The sequence below is a fragment of the Mobula hypostoma genome, chromosome X1 (genome assembly GCF_963921235.1).
Source record: "Mobula hypostoma chromosome X1, sMobHyp1.1, whole genome shotgun sequence".
Classification (NCBI taxonomy): domain Eukaryota; kingdom Metazoa; phylum Chordata; class Chondrichthyes; order Myliobatiformes; family Myliobatidae; genus Mobula; species Mobula hypostoma.
Window position 1 is genome coordinate 29,846,455 of NC_086128.1, and position 19,403 is coordinate 29,865,857.

Sequence of the window (19,403 nt, forward strand, 5' to 3'; positions counted from 1 at the left end):
ATAAGCATACGGGTTAGGTTTCCTGAGTTCTGGGCATGCTATGTTGGTGGCAGAAGTATGACAACACTTGCAGGCTGCTCCTAGCACGAGCCTCGGACTGCATAGGTCATTGATGCAGAACAACAGGTTGCACTGTCTTGACGTACATGTGGCAAATAAAGCTGATCTTCATCTTCTTCTTACTGCTCATTATTCCATGCACTTTAGCTGAGATTACCTTGGACTTTATAAATTGTCCTCTGAATCTCCATATACACTGCATCAGCTCCAATTCCCTTAATGAAACTGTAATCTCATCAGTTATTGCAACATAATTTGCCTTTAATAAATACATACTGTCTCACATGAAAAGACATAAAAAGAGTAGTGTTGTGATAGTCATGGGCATTTTCAATATACAGGTACACTGGGAAAATCTGGTTGGTGCTCGATCCCAAGACAGGGGATTTGTAGAATGCCTATGAGATGGCTTTTTAGAGCAGCTTGTGGTTGAGAACACGAGGGGAAAAGCAATTCCGGATTGGCTGTTATGTACTGACCCAGATTTAATTAGGAAGCTTGAAGTAAAGGAACACTTAAGAGGCAGTGATCATAACATGATAGAATTCACCCTGCAGTTTGAGAAGGAGAAGCTAAAATTGAATGTATCAGTATTACAGTGATGTAAAGGGAATTACAGAGGCATGAGAGGAGCTGGCCAAAGTTGATTGGAAGGGGACACTAGCAGGGATGATGGCAGAACAGCAATGGCTGGAGTTTCTGGGGCAAATTTGGAAGGTGCAGGATAGATGCATCCCAAAGCTGAAGAAGTATTCTAAAGGGAGGATGAGGCAACTGTGGCTTACTAGGGAAGTCAATGACAGCATAAAAACCAAAGAGAGGGCATATAATATAGCAGAGATTAACAGGAAGGTAGAGGATTGGGAAGCTTTTAAAAACCAACAGAAGGCACCTAAAAAAGCCATGAAGAGAGAAAAGATGAAATATGAAGGTACACTGGCCAATAATATAAAAGAAAAGACAAAAAGGTTTTTCAGATATATCGGGAGTAAAAGAGAGACAAGAGTGGATATCGGACCGCTGGAAATTGATGCTGAAGGGGTAGTAATGCGGAACAAAAAATGGTGGAGGAAATTAATGAGTGTTTTGCATTAGTCTTCACTATGAAAGATGCCAGCAGAATGCCAGATATGCAAGGGTGTCAGGAGACTGAAGTAACTGTCATTGCTATTACTATGGAGAAGTTGCTTGGGAAGCTGAAAGGTCTGAAGGTAGTTAAATTACCTGGACCAGATGGTGTACATCCCAGAGCTCTGAAAGGGATGGCTGAAGAAATTGTGGGGGCATTACTAATGATCTTTCAAGAATCACTAGATTCTGGAATGGTTCTGGAGGACTGGAAAATTGCAAATATCACTCCACTCTTTAAGAAGGGATGGAGGCAGAAGAAAGGAAATTATAGGCCTGTTAGCCTGACTTCAGTGGTTGGAAAGACAATGGAGTCTATTATTAAGGATGAGACTTCAGAGTACTTAGAGGCTCATGACAAAATAGGCCAAAGTCAGCATGGTTTTCCAAAGGTTGCTTGACAAATCTGTTGGAATTCTTTGAGGAAATAACAGGCAGGATAGACAAAGGAGAATTGGTGGATGTTGTTTACTTGGATTTCCACAAGGCCTTTGACATTGTGCCGCACATGAGGCTGCTTAACAAAATAAGAGTCTATGATATTATGGGAAAGGTACCAGAATAGAAGATTGGCTGACTGGCAGGAGGCAAAGAGTGGGAATAAAGGGTGCCTTTTCTGGTTGGCTGCCTGTGATTAGTAATGTGCCACAGGGGTCAATGTTGGGACCACTTCTTTTCACGTTGTATGTCAATAATTTAGATGAAGGAATGGATGGAATTGTGGCGAAGTTTGCAGATGATATGAAGAAAGATGGAGGAACAGGTAGCGCTGAGGAAGCAGGGTAGCTGCAGAAGGAATTAGAGAGACTGGGCAAATGGGCAAAGAAGTGGCTGATGGAACATAGGGAATGTCAGGAAGTGTATGGTCATGCACTTTGGTAGAAGGAATAAAGGCATAGACTATTTTCTAAATGGGGAGAAAAATTCAAAAAAATCAGAGATGCAGATGGACTTGGGAGTCTCACGCAGGATTCCCTAAAGGTTAACTTGTAGGTTGAGTCAGTGGTAAGGAAGGCAAATGCAATGTTAGCATGCATTTCAAGTGGACTAGAATACAAAAGCAAGGCATTTTTCAGGCTGTTCGGACTATTGTGAGCAGCTTTGGGCCCGATATCTCAGAAAGGTTGTGCTGGCATTGGAGAGAGTCCAGAGGAGGTACACAAGAATTATCCCAGGAATGAAAGGGTTAACATTTGAGGAGCGTTTGATGGCTCTGGCCTGTACTTGTTGGAGTTTAGAAGAGTGAGGGGGTATCTCATTGAAACCTATTGGATATTGAAAGGTCTGGATAGAGTGGATGGGGAGAGGATGCTTCCTATCATGAGTGTGTCTAGGACCAGAGAGCACTGCCTCAGAATTGAGGGATGTACATTTAGAACAGAGATGAGGGAAAATTTCTTTAGCCAACAGGTGGTGAATGTATGTAATTCTTTGGCACAGAATGTTGTGCAGGGCAAGTAACCGGGTATATTTAAAGTGGAGGTTGATAGATTCTTGGTTAATCAGGGTGTCAAAGGTTATGGGGAGAAGGTAGGTGAATGGGGTTGAGAGGGATAATAAATTAGTCATGATGAAATGGTGGCGCAGACCTGATGGGCCGAATGGTCTGATTCTGCTCCTAGGTCATACAGTCTTATGGTTTTTCCCCATTCCAAGTAACTGCTAATTCTGTCCCTGATTATTGCTGCTAAAAGTTTTCCCATCATAGGTTAAACTGACTGGACAATAGTTGCTAAGAATCCCCCTCCATCAGGTTTTCAATAATTACCCAGTCGTCAGCTACAAGATCCACACCTACATATATTTTGAATGTCGTGGCCGGTAGCTTCATTATTTTGTCATTTCCTTCTCTCAGCAACCTTGCATGCATCCCATCTAGACCAGATGATTTATCTACTTTCAGTATAGCCTGTTGTTCAAATACTTCTCATTTTAATATTTAATTTATCCAGCTACATGTTTCTTTGTTGAAACTCCAGCAGCACCCCCTTCCTTTGTACTTCAGCCATGCTCCCTCCCCCATGAGTAAGTTGTCCCTGATTGATACTGCCTCTTTTCTCACTTCCTGTTCACTGTAGATTTTCTTATACTGTCTCCTTGCCTTCATCATTAACTTTCCATAATTAGTGTGCTTGCGTTCCAGTTCTGTAGATCCCAGAGGTGGTAATGAAGCCAATGTTGGCATGGGGCAGGTGGAAGGTGATAGGGGAAGGTGGGTGGATAGCTTGCAAGGTGGTCTTCTGATCTTACCATGCGCTTCTAATGCATCGAGCACCTCCGCACCATCTACCATAAGTGGGAATACCCAGTGGCCAAACATTTTAATTCTAATTCCCATTCCCATTCCAACCATGGCCTCCTCCCCTGCCAAGAAGAGGCTACCCTCAGGGTGCAACACTTTATATTCCATCTGGGTACCCTCCAACCTGATGGCAGGAGTATTGATTTATCCTTCGGGTGAACACATTTCTCTCTCCCTTCCTCTATTCCCCACTCTGACCTTTCACTTCTTCTCACCTGCCTATCACTTACCCCTACATCCCCTCCTCCTTCCCTTTCCCCTATCGTCCACTCTCCTCTCCTGTCAGATTCTTTTTTCTCCAGCCCTTAATTAACCTTTTCCACCCACCTGGCTTCACCTATCACCTTCCAGCTAGCTTCCTTCCCCTCCACCCACCTTTTATTCTGGTATCCTTCTCATTCCTGAAGAGAGGCCTCAGTCCAAATGTTTACTCTTTTCCATAGATGCTGCCTAACCTACTGAATTCCTCCAGCATTTTGTGTGTCTTGCCTCAGACTTCAATAACATTACAATGCTCCTTCAGCATCTATGGAGAGGAATATACAGTCGATGTTTCGGGCCAAGACACTTCATTAGGTCTGTTTGAAGGGCCTCAGCCTGAAATGCCAACTGTTTATTCCCCTCCATGGATACTGCCTGACCTGTTGACTTCCTCCAGCATTTTGTGTGTGTTGCTCAAGATTTTCAGCATCTGCAGAATCTCTTGTGTTTACAATGCTCCTTCTCCACCTTGAGCAGCTATGGACCAGAGATCCCCAGGAATCGATGGAAATGATGCAATTCCTCAAGAAGGCTTTGAGTACATCCTTGAATCTTTTCCTCCATCCACCTGGTCATCTTTTCCCATGACAGACTCCAATTGAATAATACCTTAATACGTTGACACATAATATAACCATGTTTCTTTAGAGCCATGTGATGTCTTTCCTAATCTCAACCATATTCTAATTTTGCCCTAAGAGACATTATAGTCTCTGTCCCAACCATTCCCTGAGATAACCTATTACATGACCAAACAACCTGATGTAGAAAGAACCTGCTATCAAGCTCTTTCATTCACTTGTTGCTCCAGATTTCAGAATCTGCAGTCCTTTGTGTTTCTCGTTCACGTAATGCCTGCTTTAACTCAGTGACTATCCATTAATGACTTCTGATTACTCTTCTTATCGACTCCAAAGAAAAGAATTGTACTTGTAAAGAAAAAAAAAAATACAGTGTTAACTCTTCTTACGCTTCTTTGCCGCAATGAAAATTATTCCAGTACCTAAACTTTCTCCTCATAAATTTCTATGCTGGGATCCTTCTGAAAAATCTACTCCCTTAGACACAAAATATTCTGCAGATGCTGGAAATCCTGAGCAACCCACACAAAATGCTGGAGGATATCAGTAGGTCAAGGTAGCATTTATAGAGAGGAATATCAACAGTTGATGTTTCGGGCCGAGAGCCTTCATTAGGACTGATGAGTCTTAATGAAAGATCTCGGCCTGAAACGCCAACTGTTTATTTTCCTCCATAGATGCTGCCTGACTTGCTGAAAATCTACTCTCTTAATTACTTTAATGTCCCCTATTGGGAAAAGAGTTGGCCAATTACTTTCATTTCATGAAGGATGTTTCCTCCTTCGAGTCTTTGGGGTTGGGGATGTTTTCTCTCAAACCTCAAAATGCCAGATTGAACAAAGATACTCTGTTTCACACAGATTGGAGATCAAATGTGATTATGACAAAAGGATTTATTTACAAAAGTAGGTTGATTTTGCAAATCATGATCTCTGGGACAAATTGCATAAGAGACTGGGACATGCTGCATTGGAGGAGTTGTCATACCTGTGCTGCAACATGCCTTTGTGACCTAAAAAGACGTTGTTCACAGAAACATACCATACCTATTGCAGCATCTTCTTTGTAAGTTAGCAAATGTACATTTCTTTGTCTTCTTAAATTTTAATAACGTCAGAACAATTCACCACGTTGAGCATTTCAAGATGTGTTGTCTTATTTAGGCGTTATCAAAGTGCAACTATCTTTGTCAAATGCTCTAGCCCTCTTAATGAGCTTTATGTGGGTTTTGAATGGAGGAGATGTTCATGTCATAACCAATATAACATTCCGAAGAATTGGTGCTCAGCCTGGAGCTATTGCAAAGAGATTGATCAAACATCTTGAATATTTCCAAAGAGGAGTTTACTTTACACTCTTGGTATTTTTATATCTCTATATCAAAGAAATTTGATTCACTTCTCATTATCCAGGCAAGAGTTGGATGGCAATAAGTAAAATACTAATAAATTTAGTTGTAAGATAGAGTGTCTACAATCACCTAGGATGCAAGTTGCAACATATACCACAGTAGTCCCAATAGCTTTTTAGAGTCAGCATCATGTGTACAGTGTGAAAATGTGTCAAAGCATTAATAGATGAGAATGGGTTTGCTTGTTGCCTTTCGACACACCGGAGTGATGTGGCATAGAACAAGGGTGACTTTGAAAAAAATCAAATTTAAATAATTGTTTATGGTTAAAGGAATCACTACTTCTAGTAGGTTATGGTTGTGAGTAGCTTTGTCATTTTTTAAAAAATACTGTACCTTTTTACATGCATTTTCAGATGTTGTCTATTCTTCTGTTTTATTCTGTGGACATTAATGTAATTTTAATAGTTTGCTTCCCATGGAAATTGGACGCATGGGAATGAAATGACAAAACTTGCCCTCTAGAAAATGTGAACCATCGCACATGGTGTTGGATTGGTGCCAGGAAGTCAATCAATATCCATTTGAAGATATTGGACTGCTGGGATAGACACTGAAATATTTAATAAAACATATATTTACATTAATATCAATATTTATCTTTTTTAATGTAAATGTTTAGAAAAAATCAACTATTAAACTTGTTTTGTCATTTCCTGGATTCCTTCACTTGCGAGCGATTGAAACCACTCCTGGTGGTGTTTGCTGTGGGATATTGGTTGTTGCCACCTACAAGGTAATCTGGTGGTGAGCTACTAGTTGCAACTGCAATAGCAAATAAACAATATTAACCAATAATCCCATGGAGAAAAGCTAAGCCACTCCTTCTCCTAGTAGACATCTCACAGCTTTAGGCATTGGCCCCTTAAAGGACCTCTTGATGAAGACACTGTCCTTTTTTTTCTTGTTCCAGCACCCTAAACTTAAACCTTCACCTCCTTCGTCATACCCATAGCTCTGAAGGTCCAGACTATCAGATGCTCCTGTCTTCTGAAGTGTTTCCTAATGTTTTAAAAATAATATTTCCTGGGAAGTGGGCATTGCATTTATGAACCTTCCCTGATCGCCATTGGTGGTAAATATACTACCACACCAATGATAGATAGGGATTTCCTGCCAACCTACAATACTCTTAATTGGTAAATTAAATGGGTTTATTGTTGTCTCGTGTATCGAGCGACAGTGAAAAACGTGTTTTTGCATGCCATCCATATACAAACTGGAGATCATTTCATTACAACGGTGCATTGAGGTAGTTCAGGGCAAAACAATAATAGAATGCAGAATAAAGTGTTATATTGGAAGAGAAAGTGCAGTAAAGGTAAACAATAAGGTGCAAGGTCATAATGAGTTAGATTCTGATGTCAAGAGTGCACTATTATACTCTACTGTAAGATGTTAAACAAAAACAAAACATTAAAACAAGAAATTTTAAAAAATCTGGAATACCAACAGCTTCATTGGTTTCCACAAAGGGAAGCAAAGGTTAACACTGAAATCTTCACTCTCAGCCAGATATGAAACATTTCCCCGCCTTTCTCTGAATGGAAGTGGAGGAGTTCCAGTGTGTTCCCACTTTATATGCTTACATGTAACCATAAACCCTTTCTTACACATCACAATCCAGGAGCTGTGTTAAATGTTCATGAGATAGAATAAATTTGTTTCAGTTCAACCAAATTTGGAGCATGGTAGAATGTAAACAGAAGACGAGTCCATTCAGTCTTCTGGCTGAAGATATGCTTAAACTTTGCGTGAGTCTTCACTCTATTCTTCACCCCAACCTCTCCCACCACCCAACAATGTCAGGGCAGCCCTTTATTCCTCTGTCCTGTTTGTGGTTCCTCTCAAAACCTGGTTGATCAGTGTAATATTAGGTAACTCCATCCCCTCAAACCAACTCCTGTTGCTGGATATAATTATCCATATCATAAATGTTGCTCAATGTAATAATGGTGGAACAAAGCAGAACTTACACAGTTCCGATGGTGCTCAACCAATCAGAAATGAAATTCCATGTTTTGACATAACTTTACTTGTATTGCATCATATACTCATCCCCCAAAACTCATCTGTAGGTTGATAGGTTCTTGATTAGTCATGCATCAAAGGTTACAGGGAGAAGGCAGGAAAATGGAGATGAGAGGGATAATAAATCAACCATGATGAAATGGTGGAGCAGACTAGATGGGCAGAATGGCCTAGTTCTGTTCCTATGCCTTATGTCGTAAAAAAACTTGTCTAAAGAGTGTGATATAGAATTCTGTTCTGTAGTTCAAATATTGAAACATTTGTTAAAGTAAAACATTCCATTGATCTCCTATGACCATATGTCCTTACAGAATCTGGTGGGCAGAAATTCAGCTTGGGAGGAGACTTTATACAGATGGCATGGAATCAATCTTCCTTTATACACGGTACCTGATATTCAGGTCCACTGGCCGCAATGCAACAAATATTGGGAGCTGAATCGAAGTCCTCCCCTAATGAACCGTCTCTCAAGAAAAATTTCTGCTCTCCACAAGTTTATGCTGTGAAATACATACACAATAGGAAATTAATGCTGTGCCTTTTATTTAATTAGCATTGTCCTTATGGTCTATATAAAAAGAAATAAAGTTTTGTTTTCAAATGTTTCATTGGCCTCTGGTGTGATTTCTCAGGAGGACAGATTTTAAAATATGGCATACATTCCACAAGTGGGGAGAGAAAACAATGCTGAGGGATGGGACACTTTCATCATTCAATGCTAGCATTCCCATCGGTGTTTTTGCACATTGCCTAAGCCCATTAGAACTTGAATTCAAAATCACCCCTGACTAAATTAATGAATGTTCTTGAAGAGATTTGGCATGTCAACAAATACACTCAAAAACTTCTATAGATGTACTGTGGAGAGTATTCTGAAAGGCTGTATCACTGTCTGGTATGGAGGGGACCATACACTGCACAGGACCGAAAGAAGCTGCAGAAGGTTATAAATCCAGTCAGCTCCATCTTGGGTTCTAGCCTACAAAGTACCCAGGACATCTTTAGGGAGCGGTGTCTCAGAAAGGCAGCGTCCATTATTAAGGACCCCCATCACCCAGGACATGCCCTTTTCTCACTGTTACCATCAGGTAGGAGGTACAGAAGCCTGAAGGCACACACTCAGTGATTCAGGAACAGCTTCTTCCCCCCTGCCATCTGATTCCTAAATGGACATTTAATCTTTGGACACTACCTCACTTTTTTAAATATACAGTATTTCTGTTTTTGCAAGTTTTTAAAAATCTATTCAATGTATGTATACCATAAAGGATTTTATTTTATTTTTTTCTCTCTCTGCTAGATTATGTATTGCATTGAACTGCTGCTGCTAAGTTAACAAATTTCAGGTCACATGCCGGTGATAATAAACCTGATTCTGACTCTGATCTGTCTGCTGGTTCTAAGAAGCCAATTTCACAATGACAAAGAGCAGTTTTGTCTGTGATGTGTTGCAATACAAAATTACACACCAAATATCAACCTTGTTCACAAAATCTCCAAACTGGAATGAGTTAAACACTGTTGGGAATAACAGTGGGGAGGAAGGAGCAAAGTGATACTTGACCTGGGGGGTGTTTGAAGCCAAAACTGCGTGAAAGAAAGGTTCACTGTTCAACAAGGAGAATAGGTAGAGTTGTCTTCGGATTTTGTGCAGCACCACATTTTCATTATAACACTGCAGCTGTAAGATCCATTGAGACGAAGGTCACCACTGAATTATAATTTGCAGGTAGTCTCTTAGCAACAATACTAAACATTGCGGCGTTATAACAAAAGACCTGATGTTTGTGTAAGGATGGCCTTTTTTGTACCTGTTGGGTTCAATGGTTCCGTGCAATTTCAGTGACAGCAATGACAATATTTCACAGCTTTGCCCACAATTTCAAGACGGTTGAATTAATGGTGTGTTTAATCAGCCACTGTTGTGTGCAGCTCATCTTGACGATGATTTCTGTGCCTGCACATTTCAATGCAGATGTCAGGGGTGAACTGTTGGTCAGATACCGGACCTTTGGCTCCTGCCCCAGCAGCTGGTCCAGGGTGAAACCTACATCTATTGAGCTAAGGGCCTAAATACATTTCATAAATATCTGTCTACCTTATTTTCAAGCCATGATTGTCATATCCAGTGCTGCTCACTCACTTGAATGGGATAACCAACCAAAACGGGCGTGTGCAGTAGGCAGTTTCAAACGATATGACTCTTAAAGACCATAAGACATAGGAGCAGAATTAGGCGATTCAGCCCATTGAGTCTTCTTCACCATTTCATCATGGCTGACTTATTATCCCTCTTAACCCCATTCTCCTGCCTTCTCCCTGTAACCTTTGATGCCCTGACTAACCAAGAACCTATGAACCTCCACTTTAAATATACCCAATGCATTGACCTCCTCAGCCAACTGTGGCAATGAATTCCAGGAATTCACCACCCTCTGGCTAAAGAAATTCCTCATCATCTCTGTTCTAAAGGGGTGTCCTGTTATTCTCAGGCTGTGCCTTCTGGTCCGAGACTTCCATACCATAGGAAGCATCCTCTCCACATCCACCCTTTCTAGGCCCTTCAATATTTGATAGGTTTCAATGAGAACCCCCCCCCCCAACTCATTCTACTCAACTCCAGTACAGGCCCAGAGCCATTAAACACTCCTCATACATTAACCCTTTCATTCCCAGGATCATTATTGTGAACCTTCTCTGCACCCTCTCCAATCCCAGCACATCCTTTCTTAAATAAGGGGCCCAAAACTGCTCACAATACTCCACGTGCGGTCTGATCAATTCCTTATAAAGCCTCAGCATTAAACATAGAGGCCTTTTAGACAGGCGCATGAATATGAAGGGAATGGGGGCGATATAGATGATACTACAAATTATTAGAACAGGCCATTCAGCCCATGACGTTGTACCAATTCTGATGCCAATTTATACTGATGGTTCTCTTCCTGTAAATCATCCATATCCCTCCATTTCTTTCATATTCATGCATCTACCTAAACACCTCTTAAACTGCACCAAACTACCTGTTTCCACTACTATCCCTAGTAAAGGGCTAGTAGTGAAAGTGCCAAAAACAGGAAAAGGTACATGGATGATAGGAAAATGGAAGGCTCTATGTCGGAGGGAAGGGTTAGATTGAGCTTAGAGTAGGTTAAAAGGGTTTGCACAACATTGTGGGCCAAAAGGCCTCTACTGTGCTGTAATGTTCTATGTTCTATGTTATAAACCATTCCAGGTACCTACAACTCTGCCGAAAAAACTTGCCCCTGACATTGCCTTTAAAGTTCTCCCCACCCCAACCTTAAAACCATGCTGTCTGGTATTTGACATTTCTACCCTGGAGAAATGATCCGGATTGTTTAACCTATCTATGCCTCAAATAATTTTAAAACCCTCCAACATGTCTTCCCCTCAGCCTCTGGCATTCTAGGGAGGACAACCCAAATTGGTCCAATCTTTTCTTATAGCTCATAACCTCTAATCCAGGCACCATCCTGCACTGTCTTATGCACTCTTTCCACAGTCTCCTCATCCTTCCTATAATGAGATGACAGAACTGCACACAATACTCCAACTGTGATCTGACTCGAGTTTTATATAGCTGCAATGTGACTTTCTGATTCTTATACTCAACACTTACCAATGAAAGCAAGTATTCCATACACTTTCTGATGAAGGGTCTGATCAACTGTTTACTCTTTTCCATAGATGCTGCCTGACCTGCTGAGTTTCTCCAGCATTTTGTGTGTGTTGCTTGGATTTCCAGCATCTGCAGATTTTCTCTTGTTTGGGACTTCCTTTACCACTTCTTTTGTCCCAGTTTATTCAAGTTTAAGCTTTAATTGTCACTCAACAATACCTGTACATGAATGCCAATGAATACAACCAAATGAAACAGCATTACTCTGGGGCCAAGGTGAAAAACACACTACAAACAGTGATACACAGCACAAGGCACATATAGCACATACAAGCTGCTGTAGCTAAGAGTTATTTCCAACATATAAAATTCTTAACTTAATCTTAATATTTTACTTATTTTTTATTAAGACATTTTAATTAAATTTATTATTTTAATTGTTAAATCTACTTAATTTTTCAGTTGATGAAATCTCTTTCAAATGTTTGTAAGGATGCCATTTACAACAACGAGCCACCAAAAATCCATCAAGGTGGTTAGACTGGGGTCATTAAAACTTGTGCCCCACCCAACTCACAAAGCCACCAGTGCCCGGCCATGGGATGAGTGCAGGGTGTTAACTGAATCAAGGACAAGTTAGTCCATTTTAAATGGATTTCAGGGGAACTTCACACATATGCAGTAATAGTCCCATTGCCATGCTTGAGGTGTTTTTGGTAATCCTATTAGTGAGGCTACAGCAGAAAGAGTGAGTTACGGGTAGTATCCAGAGACCTAAACAACTCACCCTAAACTTCAGTTATTACCCTACAACCATCAGGTTCCCTGACCAGTGTGGATAACTTCTCATCTCAGCTGTAAATTGATTCCACAACCAATGGACTCACTTTCAAAGGCTCTACAACTGATGTTCTCAGTGTTATTTATCTTTTCTTACCTATCTATCTATCTATCTATCTATCTATCTATCTATCTATCTATCTATCTATTTATTTATTTTTACTTGCAGTTTGTCTTCTTTTGCACATTGGTTGTTTGTCAGTCTCTGTTTGAGTGTAGTTTTTCATTGATTCTATTGTATTTCTGTGCTTTCCTGTGAATACCAGCAAGAAAAATAATCTCAAATTAGTATAGAGTGACTTTGATAACAAATTTACTTTGAACTGTTGAACTTGGAATCCCATCAAAGCATCTAGGGAATTTCAGTTCAATAAATTAATGAGCAACTGTCAGTAATGATGAACATAAAACTGCTGAATTGTTATAAATCCATCTGGTTCACCATTATTCTCTTGGGAAGGTAATCTGCCATCCCTACCTGATTTGGCCAGTATGTAACACCTTTGTGATTGGCTCTTCCCTGCCCTCTGAAATGGCATGTTTAGTTCAGGAGTAATTGGTAATAAGCAATAAATGTTAGCTCAAACAATGATGGCCAGATCAGAAGAATGGATCAAATAGATTAGTTTGGGGGTGACCTCTCCAGTCTTATACAAATATCTCAAATGGAAGTGTAATATGGCATGATTTTATCAAAGTCAACCTGAAGTTTTCCCTTCTCTCTCTCATTGTTGCAGCATAAAAATGCAAACTATGACAATGCCAGTCAGATCAGACTTTCACTCATAGATTGATGTTCTGCTCTGAGACACCCACTTCTGGTGGCATCACCAGCAGTCACGTAGTCTTAACTGACATTGCCAAATGGATTGCTAACCTTAACATTGAACTATGACTGTTTCACTAGCTGTATGGATATGTAGAGCAACACACACAAAATACTGGAGGAACTCCTTGGGTCTGGCACATCAATGGAGAGGAATAAACTGTTGCTATTTCAGACCAAAACATCATGCACAGAGAAATATTGATCGTAAGTATTCAATACAACATTTGCACTTACAATCATTATTCCATCTCTTCTCTGATTGTCAGCTTGCAAACTTTGCTACCTTTTCAGATTTTAAATCACTTCCTATTAGTAACCTGTTTGATGGTCAGAAATTCAGAGGATTTGATCTGATGTCGCTGAATGGATTGTTAACATTCACATTGAACTATGACTGTTTCCCCAGCTGTAAGGATATACAGAGCAACACACACACACACACACACACACACACACACACACACACACACACCCAGCTGGAGGAACTCAGCAGGTCAGGCAGCATCTATGAAGAGGGATAAAGAATAAACATTTCAGGCCAAGAACCCTCATCAGGATTATGGATATACAGTACTGTGTAAAAGTCTTAATTATAAAACTAGGGTGTCTAAGACTTTTGTACAGTAATGTATTTGTCTTATAGTAATGATAAACCTGATTCTGATGTGGGTCTCTATTGTGGACTGAGAGAGGGAGAGGGGAATCATGGTTGGGAAAAGGGAAAGGGAGAGGGGAGGGAGTGGGATGCACCAGAGAGACATTCTGAAATGATTAATAAACCAATTGTTTGGAATCAAGTGACCTTGCCTGGTGTCCCAGGGTTGTGTGTGTCTGTACCCTTGCCACCCACCCCCCACCCCGGCACTCCTTCTCTGACACCTGTCTCACTCCCCTCCCATGGCGCTCTCCACCTTTGCCATTCTCAACATCCTTTGCTCCTGCCAGATTTACAAACTCAGTCTCCACTCCATTGATAAATACAGTGCTGTGCAAAAGTCTTAGGCACCCTAGCTATATATATTGCACCATATGTCACCTCTTCAGATTTTAAATGAATTTCTATTAGTAGTCCGTTTGATGGTTAGTAATTCAGTATGTTTGATTTGTTTTGCTTCACTTTCCTTCACAACGGAATTTCCTACCCTGTTTTCTCTGAGTAAACTTCAGCCCATCCAAATATTTGCTCCCAGTAAGCTACCTCACTCCGCATTTTCAGCACCACCGTGCTCACTTACAGAGGTGGGGACCTGAGCCTAAATGACTCAGTGCCATCTCCATGTTCAAAGTTCAAAGTACACTTATTTTCCAAGTATGTATACATTATACAACCTTGAGATTTGCCAAGAAAATTCAGATTCAGATTTATTTATCACACGCACATTGAAAAACACAGTCAAATGTGTCATTTGCATTAACAACCAGCACATTCTGGCACCAACAGAGCATGCGCACTATGCTCAGCAGTACAAAACAGAACACAACAAGCAACAGAACAAGCCCTTTTCCTCCCTGCCACCCACCCACACTCGGACAGTCCTCCAACTCCTTGTCACTACTCGCCTCCTATATCACCTCCAGCTCAAAACGGTTTGAGAATGTCGCATTCCCCTACATCGTTGCAGTTCATCGCCCTCCCTCCGACCTTCAGCTGCCTAGGACCCAAGCTTAGGCACCTCATGATCTCTCTGCCTTATGGTCCTTCAAGCAAACCTTTGGTCATCTCTCCTTATGAATCCTCCTTTGCCACTATGTCAATTTTTGGTGGATTATGCTTCTAAGAAGTATGTTGCAATGTTCACTTGTTTAAAGGAGTTCCATAAATCCAAAAATTCCAATGCTGTTTTGGTCAGAGAGAAGCCATCATTAAAAAGGCGTCTCATGTAGCTCCCTTTAGTAAGTCAAGAATCTAAGGGTTCCCAGCCACCAATCGAAGCACTCACTGAATATATTATTCCATTTACAGTTAATCCAGACATAAAAAGACTCCATTTGGTTTTGTTTATGGACAGTACCAGAAAGCAATGAATACTTTCTGTATCATATCATTTTCAGAGGGTTAAATATAGAATCATGGAGAGTTAGACATGAGTGGAAAGGCTATAATTTACTTTGGTGGCATCAGAAACCACGATAGCAGCTTTTAAGTGAATTATGAATGTTGCCTCAACCCAAAGATTAAATTATAGCTTTCCACTGTCTACCATCTGTGTTTTCTTAAAAACAAAATACACAGCACCCTCAGTCAAATGGGAAGGATGCTAATCATTCCTATAGGAACACTGCCGCCAGTAAATCTGTTTTGCTAATCTCTTCCTGTGTTTGTCTGTAGGATGCTTTGGTGGTTATGCCTTCAGTCAACTAGGCACCATGGTCTGGAACTTGTTCCTTGCATCCAGCAAGCTCTCCGCCCTTCAAACCCTGTCAGAAACCACTTTCCTTGACCGCCTTTCTGGCATCTCCTTCTCTGAGTCTTGAGTCTTGAGTCTACATGTGCTGTTCCAAAGTTCTGTTTGATCCTGAAGCTTTTGTAATCCAAAGGATTCTTCGGAAGTTAAGAATGAGGCACAAAACTCTTGCTTATGATCGTTTTATTGAGTGTTACAAGAACGAAGAAGACAAAGTGAGAAGGAGCGTGAGGAGAGAGAACAAAGGAGAGAAGAGCAGGGGAAGAGAGCCTAAGGAAAAGAAATGTGGTAAAAGGTGGTCTGGCCTTCCTATACCAGACCACTGTTAATATTCAATTCCATTGATAACATTAACCAATCAAATAGCCAGATTCAAGTAAAATGATACCTGCCACTAAAACTAAGAAATTTCCAGAAAAATACAGAGGAAACTGTAGCCACTGAAAAACTCACTGAACAGTTGTATTATATAATAGGTGATTATATAAAAATACAAACAACCATAACAAAGGTAAACTAAAATAAAAATAACAATTCTACAGCCCAATCCAGCAGTTCCTTGGGATAGTTTTCAATATTGAAGACAGCACACAAGGGCGCACTGTTAATCCTGTAGCTTTCTTGAGAACCACAAGAGCAACGAAATACATACAATACTGTGCAAACGTCTTAGGCACATATATATAGCTTGGGTGCCTACGACGTTTGCACAGTACTGTTGCAATTTTATGTATTGCACTGTACTGCTGCAAAAAACAAATCAAATTTCATGACATACGTGAGTAATGTTAAACCTGATTCTGACATGGCTCTCTACTCTGGACTGAGAGTGGGAAGGAAGCAGGGAGAGGGGTATCCTGGCTGGGAAAAGGGGAAGGGAGAGGGGAGGGGGCAGATTCACCATGGTGACATTCTGTAATGATCAATAAATCAAATGTTTGGAATCAAATGAGCTTGCCCGGTGTCTCATGGCTAGGCGTGTCTGCACCCGCATCACCCCCTGTCCCTGACACTCCTTCTCTGCCACCTGTCCCACACTTTTCCCATGGTGCTCCACCCTCACCATTCCCAACATCCTTTGCTCTTGCCAAATTTACAAACTCACTCTCTGCTCCACATTGACAAATACAGTACTGTGCAAAAGTCTTGGGCACCCTAGCTACATATATATATGTGCCTAAGACATTGCACAGTACTGTAGCAGATAACTTTTTGAAATAAAGAGGGATAAATTATCAGGATACCTCCATTTGTTTTCCTTTGAATAGGGGAATGGAATTTCTACGTCTGCTTAGAAGTGACCAGGGTCTTTATTTAATGTACAATATATTCTGAAAGACTACTCCTCCATTGGTACAGCATTTCCTCAGTAGGAGTTTGAGGAAATGTGCTACGTCACCAAAGATGTTAGTATACAGTATTTCTCTATATGTACTACAGTACTGATACAGAGGGGAGAATGCACAAGATCAAAAATAGCTACAGATGGTTGAAAACTCAGGAAGCTCCATCATGGGCTCTTGCCTCCTCACCATCAAGGGCATCTTCAAAAATCATTCCCTCCGAAAGACAGTATCCATCATTAAGGGCCCTCATCTCTCAGGACATGGCCTCTTCTCATTACTACCATCAGGGAGGAGGTCTATCAGGAGCCAGAAGACACACACTCAATGTTTTAAGAACAGCTCCTTCCTCTGTCATCAGATTTGTTTGTAGTCCATGAACCCATGAAAACTACTTCACTATTTCTAGTAAAACACACAAACTGCTGGAGGAATTCAGGAGGTAAGGCAGCATCGGTGGAGAGGAATAAAGAGTTGACGTTTCGGATCGAGACCCTTCAAACCTTCATCAGGACTATTCTACACTATTTTTCCTCTTTTTTTTGCTGTTTTTCCTCACTATTTTTGCACTACCTATTTATTATACACAGTATATATATAATTTATAGTGTGTATATATACTGTAATTTATAGTATATTTAATGTATTGCATTGAGCTGCTGCCACAAAACAACAAATTGTATGATATACAGTATATCAGTGATAATAAACCTGATTCTGATTCTGATTCAGAACTGCACTTGGTTAAGAAAGATTGAGTTCAAGAATCTCCTGAGTGAGCATTGAACCCACAACCTCCAATACAATAGAAAAAATGTTGCCATTGACTCTAGACCAAATATTATCAAAACACTCAAGACTAGACAAAATTCCTTTTTCCTTTGAACTAAAAATGGATCTCTTTGTATCCACTCATCCAAACGGTATGACTGAACTGTATGTGGATCCAATTTGGAGAACATTGGTATAGCGTGGTAGGGAAGGTGGAATTCATTGTCTGAGATTCTGGCCTCTGACATAGCCAATAACTCTACAACTTGTGTTCTCAGTATATTTTAATTATTTGCACAATTTGTCTTCTCTTGCACGTTGGTTGTTTGTCTGCCTTTGCTATATAGAGTTATTCATAAATTCTGTTGCTTTTCTTTATTTTCCTGTAAATGCATGCAAAAAAAGAATCACAAGGTAGCATATGGTGATGTACACTCAGTGGCCACTTTATTAGGTACACCTGTACACCTGCTCATTAATGTAAATATCTAATCAGCCAATCATGTGGCAGCAACTCAATGCATAAAAGCATGCAGACATGGTCAAGAGGTTCAGTTGTTGTTCAGACCAAGAATCAGAATGGGGAAGAAATGTGGCCTAAGTGACTGACCATTGAATAATAGTTGGTGCCAGATGGGGTGGTTTGTATATTTCAAATCACTGATCTCCTGGGAAAAACAACAAAAAAAAATCCAGTGAGCAGCAGTTCTGTGGGTGAAAATGCCTTGTTATTGAGAGAGGTCAGAGGAGAATGGCCAGACTGGTTCAAGCTGACAGGAAGGTGACAGTAACTCAAATAACCACACATTCCAACAGTGGTGTGCAGAAGAACATCTCTGAATGCACAACACATCGAACCTTGAAATGTCAACTGTTGATATTCCCTTCCATAGATGCCACCTGGCTTGTTGAGTTCCTCCAGCATTTTGTGTGTGATTCAAATGGTCAGCAAGAAAATCAAAGGGTACCTGCCTCAGACAGGCCATTCCAGGTTTCAGCCAATATCTACGTTAAAAAATTCCTCCTCATCTCCCCTCTAAATCTTTTATCCTTTACCCTAAAACCAATGCCTTCTAATTTTAGACACCTATGCTCTGGGGAAAAATTTGATATTATTTCCCGCCTCTATTCCCTCATAGTTTAGTATACTTCTTTCAGGTTTGCTCCTGCCCAACCCCCACTCTCACCCATACATACCTCCTCCATCCCCGTGGAAACCACCAAAGACTCTTCAGTCCCTTCTTCGAACTGAAACATCCTGGTGAATCTCTCCTGCACCATCTCTGGTGCAGTCACATCTAACTATCTGTGGCCTAATTAACAGTTTATACAGTTGCACCATATATTTTATATTTTCTTCTTTGATGATTGAAAACGAGGATCCTGTATGCTTTCTTGACTACCTTATCCACCTGTGTTGCCATTTTCAAGGAAACTTTGGACATGTACACTAACATACTCTCCCTTCAGCAGGTCCTAGGGTCCCACCATTCATTGTGTATGTCCTGTCCATATTAGTCCTTCAAAAATGTATTGTTTCAAGTTATCAGGATTAAAATCCATTAGCCCCACCATTGAGCACATTTACAAGGAGTGCTTCCACAAGAAAGCAGCATTGATCATCAAGGACCCCCACCATCCAGGCCATGCTCTCTTCTCGCTACTACCATTGGGCAGGAGGTACAGAAACCATATGGTCCCATACCACCAGATTCAGAAACAGTTATTACCCTTCAACCATCGGGCTCCTGAACCAGTGTGGATAACCTCACTCACCACGACTCTGAACTGACTCCACAAC